Source organism: Theropithecus gelada, chromosome 17, assembly GCF_003255815.1.
Source record: "Theropithecus gelada isolate Dixy chromosome 17, Tgel_1.0, whole genome shotgun sequence".
Taxonomy (NCBI): domain Eukaryota; kingdom Metazoa; phylum Chordata; class Mammalia; order Primates; family Cercopithecidae; genus Theropithecus; species Theropithecus gelada.
In genome coordinates, this window is record NC_037685.1 from 36,992,647 (window position 1) to 37,011,866 (window position 19,220).

General features: G+C 44.3%; 1 non-coding gene across 1 annotated transcript; it reads left to right on the forward strand.

The window, feature by feature from the left end:
- The first annotated feature begins 18,880 nt into the window (after window positions 1-18,880).
- On the forward strand, window positions 18,881-18,984 carry LOC112611193. Its single transcript, XR_003116575.1, has one exon. It is a non-coding gene; the product is annotated as a small nucleolar RNA U13 (small nucleolar RNA).
- Window positions 18,985-19,220: the final 236 nt, after the last annotated feature.

Genomic DNA, 19,220 nt, shown 5'->3' on the forward strand with positions numbered 1-19,220 from the left:
ATTCTCCTGCCTCAGCCTCCTGAGTAGCTGGGACTACAGGCGCCCCCCACCACGCCAGGCTAATTTTTTGTATTTTTAGTAGAGACGGGGTTTCACCGTGTTAGTCAGGATGGTCTCGATCTCCTGACCTCGTGATCCGCCCGCTTCGGCGTCTCAAAGTGCTGGGATTACAGGCGTGAGCCACCGCGCCCGGCCGGTTTTCATTTTTTAAGAGATGATGAGACCATGTGTGTGCTGCAAGTTTGTGAAATAATGCATCAATAGCACTCAGAGTAACGCTCAGATGGCAAAGAAGTTATCACAATGCCTTTATGCCAAAATGAGGCTTAGAGGGATTAAGTGACTGTTGCACGGATAATAAATGAAAGAAATGTGAGTACCCAGTTTCTCTTCTCAGTACTCTCATTGATAGATTTTGGAGCAATAGTCCTGCTTTAATAATTAATTCATATTGCTGCATGGATGAGCTATGGGATATTATAGCCAATTCTACCATAAAATGTATCATTAAAAATTTTTTTGCAAACTAATTCTTGATTTGGCTAGCCGAGACCTTGGACTAATTCCTTGAACCAAACCCTTTCATTTCTACATCTGCATGGTGAGGGGATTGACTTAGGTGATTTCCAAGGGCTGTTTCAACTGCAGAATTCTCATAGTCTGAGCAAAATTAAGCATTGAGTATACAACAGAAATTAAAATAGCTTTACAACAACGCTGCCAGGGATTATTTTCCAGATTGCACAGATAAGAAAACCAAGACTTTGAGAGATGAAGCCTCTTGGACAGGATCACTCAACTGGTCAGTAGAGAGGCAGAATCATGAGCATGTGGCTGCAAAGCCCACACTCCATTGACATCCCACATGACGTGCATCGAACAAAATACTCTTCCCTTGGTTTCCCCCCCAACGTTACACACTATGATTCGGTCCGACATACTCTGGGAGAACTCACCACCAGTAGGAATGTGTTCAAACATGGTCACTCAAGGAATGGGGAGTTCGGTGGGGAACTGACAATACAGATGATATGGACAGTGAGAGGCATTATTTGACCAGCAGGCCTGGAGGGAAGAAGGGCTGCCATGGAATCAGGGGATTCAATCCTCTGGAAGGTTCTGAAAGGCAGCTCAGAGCGGAGGCTGTAAACTAGTGGCCTGCAGGCCATATGTGGCCACAGCTGTGTTTTTGGTGAGCAAAGCACATTTTTAAATTGAATGAGTTGCCAACATTTTTGGATTTTTTTTAAATCCAAATTTTTAACCCTGGCGATGCTGGAACTTAACAACAATAAGCTGGAGTAGAGGAGCCCGTCCCCCTGGAGCTCTGCATCTCTAAAGTCACCATCCTGTCTAGTTTTGTTCATTTAAGTTGGCTGCCTCTTCAACCACTCCCCATAGGCAGATGAGGCCAAGACCCTTGTTCTGGAGGCATTGAGTTGGCGGGGAAGAGAGCAGCTGTAGCAAGTGGGGTGGGAAATGTCAGAAAGGATCAAAGGATGCTGCTGAAGACAACTTTCCATAATTCAAAATTTTACAAATGAAGACTGGCCAGATTCTGTGCAATTAAGAACCTGGCCCAGTCCAGGGCAGGGCTCCAGCCTGGCGTAAAGAGGATTTAAATGTGATCCCAATGCGAGTGCTCACGGCAATGAGAATTAGCCCCAGAACCTCCGCTTCCGCTTCACCTGCTCATAGGTTGTTCCGGTCTCCGATATCCCAGCCCCAATCCTTGCTTAATGTGCAGATTCTCTCCTGCCCCATTCCTCCAACAAGACTCTCTAGAGCCCAGTCTTGGAACTCGTTCTTGGGTTCCAGCGTTCACTTCTCTTGTCTTGGAGGCCGGTGCCCTGGTCGTGTAAGTCACAGTACTGTGTCACTTTTAAAATATCTCTGGATCACAGTTTGTTGGGTAAAGGTTGTTGTCTGTCGCATTACTGGATTCTGAGGAGAAAGGGGGAATATCCCCTGAGGATTCAGAACCAACACTTGGACCTTACTCAAGCCCAATTATATATATATATGTATACATGTATATGTGGTGTATATATGTTAGAGTGTATATATATAAACACCTGTATACTCTAGAAACCTTTAATCCAAGAAATCCAACAAATTAATAGAAAAGCTAGCCCCAGTCTTGTGATACCTCTGAGGCTCCAGGAAGAAGTATACATAAAACCTTTCCAAAGAGCATGTTCCCCAACAAGACCACACTGCAGTCCCAGATGTAAAATCCCACTGGAAAATCAGCTGTCAATTCAAGGTTATAAAATTCACAAGAAAAAGAAATGCACCAAGAATAAAAGCCTGCATATACAACAAATATCAAGATTAGATCCTCTAAAGTTTCATTTAACAGAGCCATCTGAGTATAAGTAAATATATTTAAGATTAATTTTAAAAATAGAATTTAAAAAATTAAACACATAGATAAACGTTCTGAAAAAAAGAGCAAGTATATTTTAAGGGGGTCAAATAGAACTTTTAAATTTGTGAAAAAAGATTGTCATTGAAATAAAAAAATTCAGTTGATGGATTAAGCCACAAATGTGAGGTAGCTGAGTAGAGACTCAGTGAACATGAAGAAAGAGCTGAGGAATTTACACAGCATGAAGCACAGAGAATTAAAAGACAGAAAATATGAAAGAGAAGTTAGGCGATATGGAGGATAGGAGAGAAGGTCCAACATGCTTCTAATGAAAGTTCTAGGTGGAATGCATACAATGGAATACTGTACTGCAATAAGAATGGATAAATTACAACACATACAGCATGGATGAATTTCACTAACATTATCTTGGGTGAAAGAGAAATAGAGTACGGCTTCATTTTTATACATTTGAAAAGCAGTTCACACTAATCTATGGTGAAAGAAGTCAAGATAGTCTTTACCCTTGATGAGAGGTAGACAGTGACACAAAGGGGGCCTAAGGAGGCTTCGGGGGTGCTGTGGCTTTATTGTTCCTGGGTCTGAGTGCTGGTTAAACAGGGATTTCTGTTTGTGAATATTCATCAGACTGAACGCCTCTAATTTTTGTACCTTTTAATGTATTTTATGCTTCAATAAAACTTTCACTGAAGATAAAAATGTTTGAGATAGAAAAGAGAAAACAGGACAGGACTGAGAACGGTGGCTCATGCCTGTAATCCCAGCACTTTGGGAGGACATGGCAGATGGATCCCCTGAGGTCAGGAGTTTGAGACCAGCCTGATCAACATGGTGAAACCCCATCTCTACTAAAACTACCAACCTGACCAACATGGTGAAATCTCATCTCTACTAAAAATACAAAAATTAGCCAGGCATAGTGGTGCATGCCTGTAATCCCAGCTACCTGGGAGGCTGAGGCAGGAGAATCGCTTGAACATAGGAGGCAGAGGTTGCACTGAGCCAAGATGGCGCCATTGCACTCTAGCCTGTGCAACAAGAATGAAACTCGGTCTCAAAAAAGCTGGGATTACAGGCGCCCACCACCACACCCAGCTAATTTCTTGAATTTTTAGTAGACATGGAGCTTCACTATGTTGGCCAGGCTGGTCTCGAACTCCTGACCTCAGGTGATCTGCCTGCTTCAGCCTCCCAAAGTACTGGGATTACAGGAATGAGCCACCACACGCCTGGCTGGAAATTATTATTATTATTATTTTTTTTTTGAGATAGAGTCTTACTCTGTTGCCAGGCTAGAGTGCAGTGACACAATCTCAGCTCACTACAACCTCCACCTCTCGGGTTCAAGCAGTTCTCCTGCCTCAGCCTCCTGAGTAGCTGGAATTACAGGCACCTGCCACCACACCCAGCTAATTTTTGTATTTTTAATAGAGGCGGGGTTTCACCACGTTGGCCAGGCTGGTCTCGAACTCCTGACCTCATGATCCACCCCCCCCCCCCACTGGCCTCCCAAAGTGCTGGGATTATAGGTGTGAGCCACCGCACCCAGCCTTGTCTGCCTATTAAGCTAGGTTACAGTTCATCAACAAGGACTCAGATATAGAAGTACAGAGTCCTTCTCAGGCCATATTTAGTTGCTATAACATTTGTAAACCAGTTCTTAAAACAAAGGTGGTTTTAGCTTCTACTCTGTGAGTGGTGCCAAAGGTGTAAATCAATATGCATTAGCACACTATACTTATACTGCATTAAATCTTCCCCAAGGATTTTGAAAGAAAAAAAAAGGCATCGGTTGCAACAAATACTCTTGGGAAGATGAAAAATAGAGTGACGTGGATATTATCCTTATTGATATACCTGAAATGTATACCCAGAGCTTTTTGCAAATAAAGCATACAATCATCTGAATTAAGTGGAAAAGAGCCAGATGAAATGAAGACCATTACATTTTTACAGCTAAAAAATATCTCTCATTTCACCTTTATATTTTATAGGTTCATTAATATTTCAATTACATAATTACAATAACAAATATGTCTGGCCTAAACATACAAAAACAAAACTGATTCTTGGTAAGCATATCTCTACTGATGGGGGCTTAGCGGCACCGGCAAACCAGGGAGAACTCAGCATCATTTCACGAGGGAACAGCACATGGAGCAGCCATCTGTGTTTTAAAGGAAGAGTCAAGAACGTTGTTTGATCTATGAGTCCCTTGAATGGAAGTCAAGACCATTAAGTGGAGACCAGTTAAGAGAGCTATTGTATATTCCAGAATTTGTTAAGGCCAGCTAGGCATAACACATCCATTAGAAGGGCCAAAATTTAAAACACTGGCAATACCAACTTCTGGTGAAGACGTGGAGCAACAGAAACCCTCATTCATTTCTGATGGGAACACAAAATGGTACAGACACTTTGAAAGACAGTTTGGCAGCTCCTTACAAAGTTAAATAGAGTCTTAAAATTTGATCCATCATTGAGCTCCTTAAGTGTTTACCTAACTAATTTGAAAGTTTATGTTCACACAAAAACTTGCACATGAATGTTTATAGCAGCTTTATTTGTAATTGCCAAAAACTGGGAGCAACCAAGCCGTCCTTCAATAGATGAATAGACAAACTGTGGTATCCATGCAACAGAATACTACTCAGTGATTAAGAAGAAATGCACTGGCCGGGCGCGGTGGCTCAAGCCTGTAATCCCAGCACTTTGGGAGGCCGAGACGGGTGGATCACGAGGTCAGGAGATCGAGACCATCCTGGCTAACACGGTGAAACCCCGTCTCTACTAAAAAATACAAAAAACTAGCCGGGCGAGGTGGCAGGCGCCTGTAGTCCCAGCTACTCGGGAGGCTGAGGCAGGAGAATGGCGTGAACCCGGGAGGTGGAGCTTGCCCTGAGCTGAGATCCGGCCACTGCACTCCAGCCTGGGCGACAGAGCGAGACTCCGTCTCAAAAAAAAAAAAAAAAAAAAAAAGAAGAAATGCACTATCAAAACGTGCCAAGAAATAGATGAGTCTTAAGTACATATTGCTAAGTAAAAGATGGCACCCTGAAAAGGCTGGATACCATGTGATTACACTTATATGAAATTCTGGAAAATGCAAAACTATAAAGACAGTAAACAGATGTATGGTTGCCCGCAGACTGGGGAGAAAGAAAAGTTGAATAGGTGAAGTGTGTGGGAGTATTTTAGTGCAGTAAAACTATTCTATATAATACTGCAATGGTGGATACATAACACTACATATTTGTCAAAATTCATAGAACTTTACAACACAAGGAATTAACCTTAATGTAAGCAATTTTTTAAAAAATCATATAGGGGAATCCCAGGATGGAATGCACAATGTAACAAACCAATGTAACTCTATTACATATGTAGGAAACAACACAACTGAAGGGGTAGAGGGAAAGGATGTGTATTAGTTCATTCTCACACTGCTACAAAGAAATACCCAAGCCTGGGTAATTTACGAAGAAAAGAGGTTTAATTGGCTCATGGTTCTGCAGGCTGCACAGGAAGCGTAGCAGCTTCTGCTTCTGGGGCGGCCTCAGAGAACTTACAGTCATGGTGGAAGGCAAAGGGGAAGCAAGACACTTCACATGGCTGGCACAGGACAAAGTTGGGGGGAAAGTGCCATATACTTTTAAGCAACTAGATCTCCCAAGAACTCACTCACTATCATGAAAACAGCACCAAGGAGGATGGTATTAAACCATGCATGAGAACCCGCCCCCATGTTTCAAGCACCTCCCACCAAGCCTCACCTCCAACATTGGGGATTACAATTTAACATGAGAGTGACATGGGGACATAGATCCAAACCACATCAGGTACTGACCTAAGTAACTTTGGAAATGACCAGTCTATGAGATTAAAGGCAAATGGAACTGTATATAAGACTGTACTTTGGTTGATAATGTAGATTTACATGGGGGTACAGGTAAACAATTGTGAAACCACTATACCTGTATTCTGGAATTGAACAATGAAGAAAATGGATGACAGGCCAGACACAGTGGCTCACATCTATAAGCCCAGAGCTTTGGGAGGCCGAGTTGGGATAATTGCTTGAGGCCAGGAGTTCAAGACCAGCCTGGGCAACATAATGAGATTTCGTCTCTGCAAAACATTTTAAACCTAGCCAGACATGGTGGCACACACCTGTAGACCTAGCTACTCAAGAGGCTGAGGCAGGAGGATTGTTTGAGCCCAGGAGTTGGAGGTTACAGTGAACTATAATCACACCACTGCACTTCAGCCTGGACAACAGAGAAGGACCCTCTCTCTAAAAAAGAGAAAGAAATGGATGGCAGATGGTGGAAGCCAGAATTCTCACTATTGAAGCAGCAGTTTACAGATAAGCAAGGGGACGTGGCCAGAATGATTCATGTGGTAATGGGTTAGAGCTAAAGACATCAGTATGAACTCATAATTAGCTTAATATAGGTAGAGATTATTATATATAGAAATATTTCTAAATTTGTAACCGCCTGATGGGTTCTCCTTGCCCACTGCCTAGACAGAGCCAATTTATCAAGACAGGAGAATTGAAATATAGAAAGAGTTTAATTCATGCAGTGCTGGCTGTACAGGAGACTGGAGTTTTATTGTAACGCAAATCAGTCTCCCAAAAAACTCAGAGACGGGGGTTTTTAAGGACAATTTGGTGGGTAGGGGGCAGTGCGTTGGGACTGCTGATTGGTTGGGTTGAAGCCGTCCTCTCGCACTGAGTCAGTTCCTGAGTGGGGGCCACAAGACCGGATGAGTCAGTTTATCCATCTGGGTGGCGTCAGCCTATCCGTCAAGTGCAGGGTCTGCAAAATATCTCAAGCACTGATCTTAGGTTTTAGAATAGTGATGTTATCCCCAGGAGCAATTTGGAGAGGGTCAGAATGTCTTAGCCTCTAGCTACATGACTCCTAAAGCATAATTTCTAATCTTGTGGCTAATTTGTTAGTCCTGCAAAGCCAGTCTAGTCCTCAGGTAGGAAGCAGGTTTGTTCTGCAAAGGGCTGTTACTGTCTTTGTTTCAAACTTAAACTATAAACTAAAGTTCCTCCCAAAGTTAGTTCAGCCTATGCCCGGGAATGAACAAGGGCAGCTCGGAGGTTAGAAGCAAGATGGAGTTGGTTAGGTCAAATCTCTTACACTTGTCATAATTTTCTCAGAATTTTGCAATGGCAGTTTGAATGTCTATAAATACATGGCGTGTATATACACATATATATCTGTAAACCAAAAAATATCTGAGACATGTCTCAATCAGTTTAGAAGTTTATTTTGCCACGGATAAGGACACGCATCCGGGAGACTGGGTCTGTGATTTTCTCCAAAGATAATTTTGAAGGCTGTAATATTTAAAGGGAAAAGGGCAGATAGTGGAGAAAGAGGAAGAAATTTTTAAAGGTGTAGGTATATAGGAGACAAAGGGTTGCATTCTTTTGAGCTTTTGATCAGCCTTTCACCAAATACAAAATTTACAGGTCGGGGGCAAGGTAGAGATCTGGCTCTGTGAATCTGCATTTTTACCTATGGCAAAATAAACAATAGGGCCGAAGAAGCAATCAGATAGGCATTTGGTGAGCAGAGGGATGACTCTGAGCTCTGTCCTTTGTCCCATGCTTGTAAAGATGAGCTATCAACTTACATTGCCAGGGTGAAATTCAACAGAATAAAACAGGAGGCAGGTTTGCCTGACGCAGTTCCCCGCTTGACTTTTCCCTTTGGCTTAGTGATCTGGGAGTCCCAAGATTTATTTTCCTTTCACATATCTCTTTGCTCCGTCAGCTAACACGGCCAGGAATTAATGACACACCTGCAGCCACAAGCACACCTAATACCCAGATCTTTTGTCTCTAATGCCCTTCTCCAATAAAAGGAACCAAGGGTCCTTGGAGAAATGGCTGAATCTCAGACTAGAGCAGGAAATATACAAGCTAGGACTGTGTTGGAGGAAAAACCGGGTTCTTGTCACAAGATCAGGAAAGAATAGGCTCGCAGACACTTTGAAGGGTGAGGGAGAATGTAATTTATTGGGTGACAAGGAAAAAGTTAGAACAACACAGCAAAGTGAGATGAAGTCCTGCTAACAGGCTGACTCTTCACCTCACCCACTGAATCCCAGGTTACCACATAGGAACAGGAGGGGCCAGGCTCCTCCCCGCTGCAAACAGAGCAAACTTCCCAGGCTCCACCCCATTCTCCCAGTGCTCAGGCCAGTTGGAGATTCTCCGGGGTCTCCTTTATACTTGGCTGTCTCAACTGGAGCATCTTATAGTGCCTGAAATCAAGAAAGTGCTCAAAAAAGTACAGAAAAATGTTAAAACTCCACAAGGATGTGGATGTATCAAAGGTATACAGGAGCTAGGTGAAAGAGTTCTCTGTGCCTAAAGATAGAACGATTTGAGCAACAATATTAAGTAGTATTAGATTATAACACAAAACACAAAATAAGTATCCACAAGTCTATAATGGTATAAATAAGTGACTGAATAAATAAATAAATGGGAAGAAGAGACAAGTCTCCCGTGCAGAATTCCAATAATACGTGTACATATTCTGCCCAGAATCCCAATTCTACAAAATCCCTGACCAGTGCTTCTCAAAATTGTCAAGATCAACAAAAACAAGTGATACAGGAGGTAGAAAGAAATTATTTAGGCAGATAGTAGGGCAAAAGAGTCCTCGGCAGAGCTTCCCTTCTAACAAAAAGCAGCCCAAGAAATTATTTTTTTCCTAACAAACAGCAGCCTGAAAAATCGAGCGGCAAACATAAATAAGCAAGCTGGATGCCAGAATTCACAGGAGAATGCCAGCAGCTGGGCCAGTAGAAAACAGCTACCTGGGAGCCAGGAGGGTCCAACATGGAGGCTCCATCTTCCATTTGTTTGTTACCATGTATACAGTAATAATAAAAAAAAAATGGCGCAGCTCAGGCAGAGAACCTACCTGTGTAATAAAAGATTAGAGTGGAGGCTACCAGATATTCACGTCCTATGCAGATGGCACACCTGGTCTAACCAGTCTTCCTCCTTACTGGCTCATCTATAAAACCCCCTGCATTTCACCACAGATCCAGCAACCCATTTTCCAGGACCCCACTCAGCAGCAGAGAGTGCTTTCTTTCGCTTATTAGACCTCTGCTCTCAACCTCACTCTTTGTGTGTTGGTGCCCTCCTTCTCCATGGACATGAGACGATGAACCTCGGGTGCTACTCCAGACAATGAGGCCATTTCAAAAGGAAAATCTGAGAAACTGCCAAGAAGAGCCTAAGAGGATATGATGACTAAAAGTAATACGGTATTCTGGGTGAGACCGTGGAACAGAAAAAGAACATTAGGTAAAGATGAAGGAAATATGAATAAAGTATGAATTTTAGTTAATAACGATATATAGATATTCTTCGCTAATTGCGACAGATGTGCCATACGAATGTAAGATGTTAATTATGGAGGAAGCTTGGAGTAGGATATATAGGAACTCTGTACTATATTTGTAATTTTTCTGTAAATGTAAAACTCTTCTAAAATAAATGTGTATTTTTCAAAGTAAGCTAGATTAGAAAAGTCGCTCATTAGCCAGGAAATCTGCCTTTTGTGGAAAAATTATTACTTAACAATTACTATATACCAAACAATTAAAAATCTATTCCTAAATCCTAGCCCTATTCACAAAATTACAGCACAGCTGAATAGATAGGCCAAACCTCCTATTAACAATGCACTATGCAACATTTGCTAATTTGGAAAAGCTGGGAAAGAAAGTGCATACTTTAAGTGAAAATAAGACATTCACTAAACGGTCTTAGCCAAAAAAGAATTAAAATATTTAAAATACAGATGTAATTATAGTATAGAGTGCTATGTATATTTGTTCATCAGAATTAAATAAGGTTTTAGGTGTCGCAGATAGCAAGGAAGAGTGATTAATGAGTCAATGAGAAGGACTCAGTATAAACTGTGTTATTAAGGGTTTTGGCCAGGCACAGTGGTTCATGCCTGTAATCCCGGCACTTTGGGAGGCCGAGGTGGGCAGATCACGAGGTCAAGAGATTGAGAACATCCTGGCCAACATGGTGAAACCCTGTCTCTACTAAAAATACAAAAATTAGCTGGGCATGGTGGCGTGCACCTGTGGTCCCACCTACTGGGGAGGCTGAGGCATGAGAATCGCTTGAACCCGAGAGGCAGAGATTGCAGTGAGCCAAGATCGTGCCACTGCACTCCAGCCTGGGCAACAGAGGAAGACTCTGTCTCAAAAAAAAAAAAAAAAAAAAAAAGTTTTTTCATGATTTTTAAATCAAGTGAAAGGATGTATGTATATTTTACAGCAAAGACCCAGACTTGGCCACCCTTTGCCTTCCCTGGCATATGTAAACAAGACCAAATTGCCTACTTCAGCTATAGTGACATGCGCAACACTCTGACACTCCTACCTGATACTCCTGCTGAGACCATGAGACACTGCTTGGCCTTCTGTTTTAACATTGCCCTGTGCGAATTTATTATAGGCTAGATCTTGGGTGGGACTGAAGCGTTGCAATGATGCTGTACTGGGATGGTCATCCTGTGGGAATAACTTTTAGGTTATGCCTATATGTAAGGAGGTCTTTCAAAACCAAAACATTGGCCAGGTGCGATGGCTCACGCCTATAATCCCAGTACCTTGGGAGGCCAAGGCGGGCAGATCACCTGAGGAAGACGTTGCAGTGAGCCGAGATCACATCACTGCACTCCAGCCTGGGCAACAAAGTGAGACTATATCTCAAAAAAAAAAAAAAAGTTTTCTATAGAGAATAGTTTGGTGGTCAAGTCCACTTAAGTGGAAATGGTTGACTGTAGTACTACATCCTGATCCTAGACAATAGGGAAGTCACATCATTTTCTAGGTTAAAACAAGGCCCCTGGAGGGCATAGTCCTATTAGAACCACACACTATAAGTGAATGGTATTGACCCTGCTGACTGCAGAACTGAACAAGAGAGAACCAGCCTTGCCCAAGCTACAGATTGGTGCTATTTCATCTGAAAAACTAGGAAAAGGAAACTGAGCTCCTGCTCTAGAAGAGAGGAGAAGGAGAACAGGTCAGAATGACCCCATAGTTGCCTGGGATACGAAGGTTACCCAAGTGTCCTCCTCACAGTTTTTGAAAGAAAAATGCACGGAGTTTATGTCAACCATGACTAGGTAAATAGCTTTTGAAAAGGCAGGCAGGACATCGATGCGCTCAAGGAGGCAACCAGCGATACAGGGATTCACCAACCATGGAGAAGGGGTACACCACTGGCCGGCTAGATGAGAATGCATCCTCGCAAAGTTAGAGGGAGCTGTTGGGAAGTAGCCATGTGGTGGTTACCTGTGGCAAAAAACACCCAGGATGCTTAGGTCTTACAAAGACTCTGGCTCATGTGTTTTCTTTGTGAGTTGGCCCTTATGTCCTAAACCATCCATAAGTATACAGCTTCTCCTCACCACAAAACTTGCATGTCTGCTGTTTCCAAGTTCAAGGAGTCATATGACTCTCACACAAGCCATCCAAAAGCTGCTTCAAACTGCAAATGACTTTGAGTTCAGGGAGGCAAGGATCCTTGCCACTAATTTCCCCAAACCATAGCAAGAGCACTAGGTACCAGTTATGATCCACCACCTTAATAGGAGTGTCCTTTTAGAAGAGATCCTTTTAAGCCAAAGTTCTGTAAGAAGCAGGCAAAGGGCAGAATCTTTGGGGAGCATGCTGAATACAGCACAAATGTCACCAGCAATCCAGGAATTCTCTGCAGCTGTTCAGCCTTTACAGACATGGATCCTCTTGGATATTTCTGGGTCGGAATTAGCACCCATGATCCATACAATCCCTTACATTTAGCTGACATTCTTCCTGCCCTTTCTGAGAAAGTGTTTGACCTGCGAGTGTGGGACAGAAAGCCAAAGAGCTTCTTGATGTGTTAGTCCCCTAAATAGCTATGCTTTCTCTTTAGACTTGCAAAGTCACTGGGCTACACAGCAACGGTGGAACATAGTTGACCCTAATAAAGGAAATTACTGGACTAGGCTAAGCCTACCCCCTTAACTCTGATCCAAAAGTGCAATGGATGACATTACCATTTCCATATCTACAGTAGTCCTCAGCTCACGGTGATGAAAAAGCACAGTGGAAAGAGGGCTGAGCTGAGATCAGAGCACTTGGCTTCCTACCATTGCTTCTAAACTTGTCACTCTGGGAAAGTCATCTGAACTCTCTGAGCCTTCATTCTTGCTCTCTTTAAAACAGGGGAAGGGGTGTATTTGCAGGGTGGAGCAGTCCCCTGGCTCCTCTAGCTTCACTCTCCATCTTTCGCAACCTATTTTCTGTCCTCAGAGGCTGACCTGTAGGAATGACATCACAGGGCTCTTTTGCCCTCTGGCTTCCAGTCTGCCATCGGGGAGTCCCAGGAAGAGATAAGGAGGGAATCCCAAGAGGGAGGGTGGGGTATTCGTCTGCCCCCTGCTCTTTTCCTGCAGGATCTCCTGGTAGTAGCAATGTCCCTCTCCTGAAGTTCCTTGCTCTCTCGAAGCAGCCCTGTCTACCCAGTCCTCCCCTTTCAGCTTCTGGTAATGGGTCCCTTGCCAGGGCCCTTAGCCCAGGAGGGTAACAACTAGCCCTGGGTTATTATACCATCCTGTGTGGTTCCCTATTCCTGCCTTCGTGGATGGCTTAGTAAGTTTAGATCCTCCTTAAAGTCCCTGAGTTTGAGAATGCAAACTGTTTCCTGCTGCAACCATGACTAATACAATGAGCTAGATTTACAGAACGCTGAGTGTCTTTGGGGGCCTTCTTGGATTCCATTTGCACTTTGATTTGAATTTTATGCCTGCCAGATCTGATGGGAGATTGAAACCAGCTTCCATAGTTTCGATTATGAGTTTTTGGATTTTTCAAAATAGTTTTACTGTTCTCACTGACTGATGCTAACACAAGTCAACAAAATACATTTCCACTTGCAAATATACCTTATTAGAAAAACGTGACTTTGTTTTATATATCAGGATATCATCTAAACTTTATTGAAGAAAAAAGTGAAGGGGACTTTACTGCTTTAAAATGTTTGGCAACCGCAGGTGGATGACTTCTGGGATCCTTCCAAGATTCTAAGGCTCTAAAGCTCACACTTTGAGGACTTGGGCAATGCTTAGCCTCTCTCAACTGTGCTTCTGGGCAACAAAACGGGGGGTGACACCTCCTATAGGCAAAAGTATAGGAACAATTCTGGGCTTCCTCCCACAGACCATTCCCACTCTGCCCAAGGTGCCAGCCGCTGGGGCTTGACACCTGGCAAAGGCGATGGGGTGTAACAGTGTCTCATCCTGCTCCCCTATTCCCTCAGCTGAGTGGTTCATTCTTCTCATCAAGATCTCTCTTATGTAAACCAAAAATAAAATTCTAAACTCCCCAACCATCTGAATGGACCCCTCCTCTCGGCCAAGGTCATTCCAAAATTAACCTGGAAAACAAGTTCAGGCCATGATGGGAAGGGGAAGTTGGACACACCTCATGATACCCTCCCTTTTGGGATTACTAACAGAACAGACTCTTTAAGTCTGATAAGAAACATTTACACTCTATTCTCTCTGAAGCCTGCTCTACCTGGAGGCTTCATCTGGGTGATAAAACCTCAGTCTCCACAAACCCTTATCATAACCCAGGTATTTCTTTCTGTTGATTCTGGGTCTTTAGATAATAACTCCTTCAACCAATTGCCAATCAGAAAATCTTTGAATCTGCCTAAAACCTGGAAGCCTCGACCCTTCCCACTTCCAGTTGTCCCACCTTTCTAGATGAACCAATGTACATCTTACATGTATTGATTGATGCCTTATGTCTCCCCAAAATATATAAAAGTGAGTTGTAGCCCAGCCTCCTTGGGCACATGTTCTCAGGATCTCCTGAGGGCTGTGTCACAGGCCATTGGTCACTCATATTTGGTTCAGAATATATCTCTTCAAATATTTTACAGAGTTTGACTCTTTTTGTTGACATTTAATAACATAACATTACTCATAGCTGCCTACCATTTCCTGATAGGCTACTATGTGCCAAGCACTGTGCTTAATGCTTTATATATGTGACTGGTAACTGAAAGTCTGGTACTTTCCCACGCTATGATGCCATGAGCCCAATTATGCTGACCAGCAGAAGGTCCAGCCCCTGTCCGTCTGATTCCCTTATATCCAGGACGAATCTGTTCACTCACCCATGGCAGGAGGAGATTTTCAGGCTGTCCTGCCTGCTTCAGTCTCCTTACACCAAAACTCAGTCAAAATGAAATGGGAGAGTTCCCTGACGCCCTTGCAGGATGTACCACAGGAGTGTGGCTTGTCTGTTCTGCCTCCACCACTGCTCAAACCCCTTACAGGATGGGGAGCATGCAAGTGGGCAGCTGCAGGAGCCAAGATGAGCACTTTTGAGTTCCAACCCCACAGTGGCATCTAGGGATGTGTGCCTGTGACTCTTGAAGCCCCAGTGGGCGTGCTACAGTGCTCTTTTAGCTCTGCCATCTGCAGATAGCTTAAGTGTTAACCAGCTCAGTGTCCACTTGGTACCCAGGTATCCACACACATACCCAGGTTCTTGTCTGGTGTCCAGGAAGAATCAGGTCACACATGAACTCGAAGGATGGTGAATGCAAGGATTTTATTGGGTGACGGAGGTGGCACTCAGTGGGATGGATGAGGGCTGGAAAGGGGATGGAGTGGGAAGATGATCTTCCCCTGGAGTTCAGCTGTCCCGTGGCCAATCTCCTCACTGACCGTCCCAAGCCAAAATCCTCTCGACATTCAGATGTTCCTCCTCTTCTCTCCTTCTCTGGCGCGCCACTCTTCTGCTCCTCTGCTCTTCTGTCCATCTGTCTGTCTGCTCATCTGCTTGTGGAGCCTGGGGTTTGGGGTTTATCTGGGTACAGGATAGGGACGTGTCATGGGCCAAAAATGCAACATTTGGGTGCAAAAACAGGAATGCCTGTTCCCATTTAGTGCCACAGGTTTCCAGGCTTGGGGGTGGGGACTATGCCAGGGAACTGCCCTTTTCTGCCCAGTATTTCCCTGTCTCCTGTCCATATCAAAAAGAATTTCACTCTAAGCTATACAAGGACTTTTTTTAGGCAATTCCTATGAGCCACTTCCCCAAGGCCAAAGTCTGCCTTCAGGAAGGCTAGGTAGGGACAAGCAGAAAAAGGGACTGCCTCTCAAGGGACAAGGGCCACCTGATTCTTCTCTCTTCACTCACTCAAGGCCAAACGCACCCACCACCACAACCTCCAGAGCCCACTTCTTTCTACCCTGTTGGTAGTTTTATTTCAGGGCCCTCCTCACCCTGACCCTGCTCAGCATCCTCCTGAACCTTCCTGAAGACTGTTCTGAGCTTCAAATCTTAGGGACAAGAGGTTAAGTCTTAGTCCCTTCTTTCTTAGAAGGTATAGAACTCCTCATACAAACTGTTGAAGGTTCACCCCAGTACTTTGCTTTCCAAAGCGTATGAGGTGGGAGGCCAATGAAGTGATTTCCCTCTCCAATTTAACCCCAGTAGTAACTCAAGTCTTCACCAAAGTGACATTTGTGGTCTCTACCAAAAGCAGCTGGCCAAGATTTTAGCACCCAACTCACCAAGCACTGCTGAGTGTGTATACCTGGTTTACTCACCTCTATCATTCCCTGCTTACAGCTGAGAAAATCAAGACTCAGAGAAATTAAGTAACTTGCCCAAGATCGCTCAGCTAGATTTTGAAACTAAGTTAATTGAATTTCACAGCCCAAGCTTGATCCAGGTGGTGGCTCCATTCTCTAAGCATCCCTTCTTTGTTTCTTTTAATGAGGTCAGAACAGTTGAATAATCGTGATGATGGAGCTTCCAAGGCTGCGGCTTAGGGTAGCTCTGGCCCTACATCCTGAAAAAGGTTCATCTGCATCTTCTTTTTGTAGAATGAAAGAAGATGCAAACAATGATTCCTATTTCAAATTTCTGATATGAAAAGAAATCTCTGGAATAAATCCTGCTGCTCTGGTTTTAAATTAATCTTGTATTGTCAGGAGACCAGGAGTCTAAAATTGAGCACTTGGGGAGCCAGGGGCAATTTTTAGAATCACAGTGAATGACGGAGCAAACAGAGGCTCAAAGTCAGAGTCAGGCACATGTCTCTGATGAATGAGCTAGCAAAAAACTGTTGTTCTACTACAGTTCAAACTGCCAAAGTCAGACGAGGCTGTTTTTAGAATATATAAAAGTTCTGCTAAGTTCATCTCAAGTTCAGCATTGTAAACGAAGTGCTCCATTGGTGATACAATACAGAAGGAGGAGCTCCAAGCTTGGAGGCAGGAAAGTGGGCTTCAATCCCAGCCTGGCCTTGGGCACAGTATCTAACTTCTCTGAAGCTCAGAAGCCTCATCTATAAGACGGAGACAATGGTGCATATCTTGTTGTAAAGAGTCAAAGAGATAACATATCCCCAGCCCCAGAACAGTCCTGATACATGGAAGACACTAAGTATTCAACATTCAAATGAATGATGGGATAAAGCCCCCAATAATCAATCATAGACACATTCAGTGAGGGTTAGTTCCCTTTGCTCAGTCAAAGCCATGGGTGTGGTCAAGATCATCTAGGGGAGAATAAGGAATGAGAGGCAAAGGGGCCAAGAGGCACAGGTTGAGGCAGACCAGGAGACCTCAGGAAGACTCAGGAGGAACTGGAAGGAGGTGGGTGGCAAGCAGGGGAAAGGAAGACAGGCGAGCCCAGAGAGAAGGGACTTATAAACAGGGAGGTGTCCACAGTTAGATACTGAAGATAAGCGCTGAAATATATCCAGATAAATCATGGATTAGGCAGTCATTGGGGACCCTGGTCAGGGTTTCAGCAGGAAACAGATGGTAGCTCCAAAGAGAGTTGGATGAGGAAACTGTACAACGCTCTGAGCAGACTCAGGGCAAAGTGGCTGGGATGAAGTGCCCTGGGGTAGAAACAGCAGGAATCTACCACCACCTCTAGGCCTAAAGGAGTGAGCTAGGCAGGTTCTCCAAGCCCCATTAAGAACTGCATCCACAGGTGGCCATCAGTGGAGCTGGGGACTTCAGAAGAGGAGGCAGCCACTGCCAACCCTGCCTTTCAGGGAGGGGCAAGAAAGCAATACTGATGACTCTCTGCTCCCTCCCTCCCCTCACCTCCCCCAACCCTGCCATCTTCCACTAGAAGCCAGAAATCCAGGTAGCTGCTGTCTACAGAGGTTGGTTTCCTGGGGAACAGAGCATGGGGAGAAGGGTGAAGGTCAGCATAGCCAGCCCCCTGCGTGAGAGCAGGCAGTTTGAGTAGCAGGGTGGCTGGGATGGGTCGGGAGAAGGGACAGCAGGCCATCTACTCATAGCGACTCCATAAACAGCTTGAATCCCTAGATACACGTCTGAAAAATAAAATATAACATAATGCCACTTCTTTTAAGATAGTCTACTATTCAGAATTCCCACAAAGTCTAACTGGCCTTCCCCCAACTGGTCCAAATTGAATTGTACTGCCTGCTGTCACATGGGGAGCTGCAAAGCCACACATTTCAAGACTGTCTAAAAACACCTCCATGGCTCTATCAGATGGCAGCTAGCCACGGCACTACTACTTTTAGAAACTGCAATTCCCAGATCTGAAAACGATTTGAGAAAGTACTACGAAAATGGCTGTGTCTGCTCTGCTTCTCTGTCTGCGTCATCCTTGTGCAGAGAAAAGAACAATTTCAGCTCCTTTTGGGGATACAGATGTGCCCTGACCTACCTTCCCTCCTTGACTGGCCTGAGCTATCTTTGAAATTGGGTCTGCACCGGGGCCGGCGTGTCCTCAAAAGCCTGAGCGAACCGACCAGCCATTAAGGACTGAGGTATTTGGCTTTTGCTTTTCCAGCCCCTCCCATCAGGCCTGCCCACCACCTCTGTCCACACCCCTCCGACCCACACACACCTGCACACACACCTGCATGCACGTCTGCACACACACACACACACACACACACACAGAGATGCATTTCACAGCACAGTCTGCAGCCCTCCTCAGTGTGGAAAGCATGAGTACATCACTCCTCCTGGGGCAGGAGTCAAACCTCCAGGTGAAACTGGAGCTGCAACTTTTTTCCCTTCTGGATGCCACAGAGCAGAAAGCAGACTCTCAGAATCACAAGTCCCAGTGCGGGAAGAAGCCTTACAGTGCCTGGGCACCCTGGGCAGTGCGTAAACCCTCCACAGCCACTGCCCAGCTCATGGCAGCAATTCTGACAACCTCTTTCTTGGTTCACTTTGCTCCAGAACTTGTGCTTTCTGAGACCTTCAGAATGTGAAGTGCAGTGCGGAGAAGGGGAGGGAAGCAGGTTCAGACTCATCGACTCATCCTCCCTCTCTTTAGGAATTCTACCAGTTAGCATATGGATTGAGCCATCTGGAAATGCTGTTATGCTTCAGTCAAAATGATGTCAAGATCCTCCTGTAGCTCCTAAGTGTGATGACTGGGTTTTCAGGCTCATATGTGAGATGTGCCTCCCTCAGATCTTGTTACGATGTTGGCACATTACCCATCTGATGTGAAAAAGAAGTGATGTTGAATGTTGGCATTCATATAATTCAATCTAAACCATAGAGAACCAATAGTCAAAGTACCATATTTATGAATGGGTTGGAAAATGCCCAATAATGTCACTAAGACAAGGCTGTCTGGGTAAACTGAACTAGAAAAGGAGTATAATTGAGGTCTAAGTGGAGTTTCCAGTTGCCTTTCCCTAGAATGGATGATGACCATGGTTGCCAAGCACCTTTCTCTG